Genomic DNA, 6,161 nt, shown 5'->3' on the forward strand with positions numbered 1-6,161 from the left:
ATGCTCTTTTATGATGATAGATGCTCTTTTATGATGATAGATGCTCTTTTATGATGGATAGATGCTCTTTTATGATGATAGATGCTCTTTTATGATGATAGATGCTCTTTTATGATGGATAGATGCTCTTTTATGATGGATAGATGCTCTTTTATGATGATGGATGCTCTTTTATGATGATGGATGCTCTTTTATGATGGATAGATGCTCTTTTATGATGATAGATGCTCTTTTATGATGGATAGATGCTCTTTTATGATGATGGATGCTCTTTTATGATGGATAGATGCTCTTTTATGATGATGGATAGATGCTCTTTTATGATGATAGATGCTCTTTTATGATGAGAGATGATCTTTTATGATGGATAGATGCTCTTTTATGATGGATAGATGCTCTTTTATGATGATAGATGCTCTTTTATGATGATAGATGCTCTTTTATGATGATAGATGCTCTTTTATGATGATAGATGCTCTTTTATGAGGGATAGATGCTCTTTTATGATGGATAGATGCTCTTTTATGATGATAGATGCTCTTTTATGATGATAGATGCTCTTTTATGATGATAGATGCTCTTTTATGATGGATGGATGCTCTTTTATGATGATGTCACGTAACACTAAAGAAACTAAAGTGAGAACTCAATTGCAGAGAAATGTGAATTTATTAAACATAAATTAAACAACACAAAACAAAACCCACGAGGGGGCAAAACAACTAGTTCCAAAAACATAAACTCAAAACACACCAACACAGGGAAACAGGATACGTAGACATAACAAGGATTCCACAAAGACTGACAAACACAAGGAGCTTATAAAGGGTAGAAATTAAGAGGGAACAGGTGGGAGAAATGAAACACTAATCAGATAACAAGGGGGAGGGATCAGATAATGACGGAAGCACAAAGGCCATACTGACAAAACCCACATGTGCACACAAGACAGGACAGGCATGTGACATTACCCCCTCCTTAAGGAGCGGCTACCAGACGCTCCACTAGGGACGGGCGGGACAGACCAGGGCGGGACGGGCGGGACGGGCGGGACAGACCAGGGCGGGACGGGAGGGAAAGGGGAAACAGAGAAGGAAGGAACAAACAAGGGAAGGGTCAACAAGGAGGGAATGGGGAAAACAAAACTTTCAGGAGGCCATGGTGGCCCACAAAGTTCAGGCGCCCACGGAGGCGGGGTTAGAGCAGGACGCCTCAGCGGCGCACGGAGAGCAGGACGCCTCAGCGGCGCACGGAGAGCAGGACGCCTCAGCGGCGCACGGAGAGCAGGACGCCTCAGCGGCGCACGGAGAGCAGGACGCCTCAGCGGCGCACGGAGAGCAGGACGCCTCAGCGGCGCACGGAGAGCAGGACGCCTCAGCGGCGCACGGAGAGCAGGACGCCTCAGCGGCGCACGGAGAGCAGGACGCCTCAGCGGCGCACGGAGAGCAGGACGCCTCAGCGGCGCGCGGGCCAAGCAGGACGCCTCAACGGCGCAGGCAGAGCAGGACGCCCTAGCGGTGCAGGCAGAGCAGGACGCCCTAGCGGCGCAGGCAGAGCAGGACGCCCTAGCGGCGCAGGCAGAGCAGGGCACCTCAGCGGCGCAGGCAGAGCAGGGCGCCAGGGAGGCGCGAGCAGAGCAGGACGCTTGGGAGGCGCGGTGAGAGCTGGACGCCTGGGAGACGCGGTGAGAGCTGGACGCCTGGGAGACGCGGTGAGAGCTGGACGCCTGGGAGACGCGGTGAGAGCTGGACGCCGGGTCGGCGCGGTCAGAGCAGGACGCCGGGTCGGCGCGGTCAGAGCAGGACGCCGGGTTGGCGCGGTCAGAGCAGGACACCTCAAGGGCGCAGGGAGAGCAGGGCGCCTCAGGGGCGCAGGGAGAGCAGGACGCCTGGGAGGCATCTCCTGCCCAGCGGCGTCCACTGGAACAGAGTCCACCGGCATAGGGACAACCAGAACTGGGACCACCGGAACACGATCCACCGGCACAGGGACCACCGGAACACGATCCACCGGCACAGGGACCACTGGAACACGATCCACCGGCACAGGGACCACTGGAACACGATCCACCGGCACAGGGACCACTGGAACACGATCCACCGGCACAGGGACCACTGGAACACGATCCACCGGCACAGGGACCACTGGAACACGATCCACCGGCACAGGGACCACCAGAACACGATCCACCGGCTCTGGGACCACCGGAGTACGATCCGCCGGCATTGGGACCACCGGAACACGATCCGCCGGCACTGGGACCACCAGAATACAATCTGCCAGCATTGGGACCACCGGAATATGATCCGCCGTCACTGGGACCACCGGAATACGATCTGCCAGCCTTGGGATCACCGGAATAGGATCTGCCGGCACTGGGACCATCGGAACACGATCCGCCGGCACTGGAACCACCGGAATACAATCTGCCAGCACTGGGACCACCGGAAAACGATCTGCCAGCATTGGGACCACCGGAACACGATCCACCTGCACTGGGACCACCGGAATACGATCCGCCAGCATTGGGACCACTGGAACACGATCCGCCGGCACTGGGACCACCGGAATACGATCTGCCAGCATTGGGACCACCGGAATACGATCTGCCAGCATTGGGACCACCGGCACAGGGACCACAGGAACTATATCCACCGGAACCATCGGAACAGGCACGGAGGGAGCCTTCCTTCTCCTCCTCCGTTTCAAGACCACCGGAACAGGGTCCACCGGAACTGGGACCACCGGACTCAGGGGAAGAGCCCTCTTCCTCTGGCCAGTGAAATAATCCACTGCTGCATCAAACGTTAAACCATCCAGTGATCTAATGACGATCCACTCGAATGGTTCATCCAAGGCATAATTGAAAAGGTCCTTCAAAGCATTGTGGTTGTAACCGAGTCCTTCCGCCGCCCTCCTGAACTCCTGCGCAAACTCCCTTAAGTCAGTTCCCCGTTGCCTCATAGCAGCCAGGGATCTCACCTTGACTATACGGTCCCATTGGGGACAGGAGACAGTAGTGGTTGGTGGTTGCGGTGAGTCCGTTCTCTGCTGAGTTCTCATAATGGTGGAATCCTTCTGTCACGTAACACTAAAGAAACTAAAGTGAGAACTCAATTGCAGAGAAATGTGAATTTATTAAACATAAATTAAACAACACAAAACAAAACCCACGAGGGGGCAAAACAACTAGTTCCAAAAACATAAACTCAAAACACACCAACACAGGGAAACAGGATACGTAGACATAACAAGGATTCCACAAAGACTGACAAACACAAGGAGCTTATAAAGGGTAGAAATTAAGAGGGAACAGGTGGGAGAAATGAAACACTAATCAGATAACAAGGGGGAGGGATCAGATAATGACGGAAGCACAAAGGCCATACTGACAAAACCCACATGTGCACACAAGACAGGACAGGCATGTGACAGATGATGGATGCTCTTTTATGATGGATAGATGCTCTTTTATGATGATAGATGCTCTTTTATGATGGATAGATGCTCTTTTATGATGGATATATGCTCTTTTATGATGATAGATGCTCTTTTATGATGGATAGATGCTCTTTTATGATGATAGATGCTCTTTTATGATGATAGATGCTCTTTTATGATGGATAGATGCTCTTTTATGATGGATAGATGCTCTTTTATGATGATGGATGCTCTTTTATGATGGATTGATGTTAAGCGGTTTGATTGCACTAGTAATGTTTGACTTATCTAACGACAGTTAATCCAGAAGCGAATGGGTTTGTTTGCGCTCATAGAAACCGATGTTTGCTTTAGCAGTCCGACTTTAAAGAGACAGAGAAATGCGGCTGTATGCTGATAGCGCAGGCCAGCAGCGGCAGCCGCCTGTGTGTGTGTGTGTATTTCGCAGCATGATTGAAAGCAGCTGCGTGTGTTTTGAGCTGCAGTTTTACAGAATCAGCATGAGTGTGTGTGTTTGTGTGTGTCTCTCGCTCGCGGCCTGTCTGTCAGCCTCAGCGTGAGTGTGTGTGTCTCTTACTCGTGGCCTCAGCGTGAGTGTGTGTTATGCTGACGGATGACAGTGATTTATGTGTGTGTTTGCTGGGCTGATTGTGGGTCAGGCTGCAGGAAGTGACACTGTGAGCAAACACACACACTCGATCGAGTCTGATCTGAGTTCAGGGTCACACACACCATCCTGCGTCAAAGCTTCATCAAACACACCAACGTTTTTTTTAGCAATTTTGTTGTGTGCTCACTTAAAAATGCTGGGTTAAAAACAACCCAAGTTGGGTTGAAAATGGACAAACACAGAATTTGTGTTGTTTGAACCCAATGAATGGATCTATTCAAACAATCCAATTTCTGGGTTTATCCATTTTCAACCCAACTTGGGTTGTTTTTAACCCAGCATTTTTAAAGTGTACTTAACAATTAGTTAATAGTGATGTGCCTGAACAGGTAAAGTCAGAACATAATCACACCTTTATAAATCATCAGCTAATGATTAATTAAAGCAGAAAACTGGAAGATGAAAGGCATGGCTTTGACCCGTTGTGGTAATTAACACATTAATTTACGTTATTAGTTAATATAATATGTTATTAAGGAATTAATGATGACACATTTAGCTAATAAGAATGTAATGATTATTTAATCTATTAATAATGATGAATCTTCATCTGTTGCTGATGCAGTGATCATTAATAAATGGGTTAGTTCTTCATTAGTCATTCATTAACTCATGATTATCCGTGCGTTAGTTAAGCAGGAATTAATGCGTATTAGCGCACCCGTATTGGAACGTGTTACTAATAACGTTTATACGGCAGATATTTGCTCAAACTCAGTTCTTGGGAAAACATGCCTCCTGAATGTATCTTGACCTTAGATATGTTAAGGTCTTATAGTTCTACGTCTCTCTCACGTCTCCATTCAGTGAAGCTTCTTACACTGCAAAAAATGCTTTTCTTACTCAGTATTTTTGTCTTGTTTCTAGTCCAAACATCTAATAATTCTTAAAACAAGAATTATTTACTAGACAAGCAAAAGTAATTGTCTTGTTTTGGGGTAAAATAACTCAAAATGAAGAGAGTTTTTGCTTAAAATAAGATAAATAATCTGCCAATGGGGTGAGAAAAATAATCTTAATTCAAACAGAAAACAAGATTATTTTTCTCACCCCATTGGCAGATTATTTATCTTATTTTAAGCTAAAACTCTCTTCATTTTGAGTTATTTTTCCCCCAAACAAGACAATTACTTTTGCTTGTCTAGTAAATGTTTCTTAATGTAAGAATTTTTAGATATTTTGACTAGAAACGAGACAAAAATACTTTTTTCAGAGAAGCATTTTTCGCAGTGCATCCTCCCGTCTGGATCCGCTTGACGTCTCTATCGGCTGCTAAACTGACCTCAGACCTGCTTCAGGTGTTTTTAGGTGTGTGTCCTTTTTATTGGTCATCTGGAGTTGATCAGCGACTCTTGATCTGTCGAGCGACCCGTCTGGGCCACGTGTGTGTGTGTGTGTGACCGTATTAGCTGTGAATGTTATTTCAGTGTTTGCATAGTCGCCAGGATTGTGTGTCCGAAAGCCCTTCAAACAGCCTCTAAAAATTAGTGTTGGAGCGAAGGAAACCTGCCTACAGATGCTAATCTCTTCCATATGGATGTTGGATATGAATTCTCAGGCTCGGATGGCTCAATATGGTCGTCAGACGTTGGCCGACTCCGGCTCAGTTTTTTTCGTTGCAGGGTTACTTCAGGCTCAGATGAAAACTCGGTCATTATTTTCTCACCCTCATGTCGTTCCAAGCCTTTCTTTCTTCAGCTAATGGCAAAAGGAGATGTTTAGGTGCTGGCGTCTGGATTATTAAAGTAGCCGCACTTCTACTTTTGCGTCGTTATTCACTGAAAATCTTCGGCTCTCATTTGTCTTCATAAAATATTGAGTTTGGCTTGTCTTGGTGTTGAGGATGCGACGGTTGTCACGTGATGAATAATTGATGGCGTTGGAGAAGATCATCAGTGATTATACACTTCATTTTTGTTCTTTTTTTAATTTTTAGTGCTGTCAAACATTTTTTTGTTTGCTGTGTTTACATAAGATATGTGTGTGTACTGTGTGTAATTATTCTGTGTATTTAAATACACACAGATACTGTACATGAATATATTTAAGT

The sequence above is a fragment of the Pseudorasbora parva genome, unplaced genomic scaffold (assembly GCF_024679245.1).
Source record: "Pseudorasbora parva isolate DD20220531a unplaced genomic scaffold, ASM2467924v1 scaffold_98, whole genome shotgun sequence".
NCBI lineage: Eukaryota > Metazoa > Chordata > Actinopteri > Cypriniformes > Gobionidae > Pseudorasbora > Pseudorasbora parva.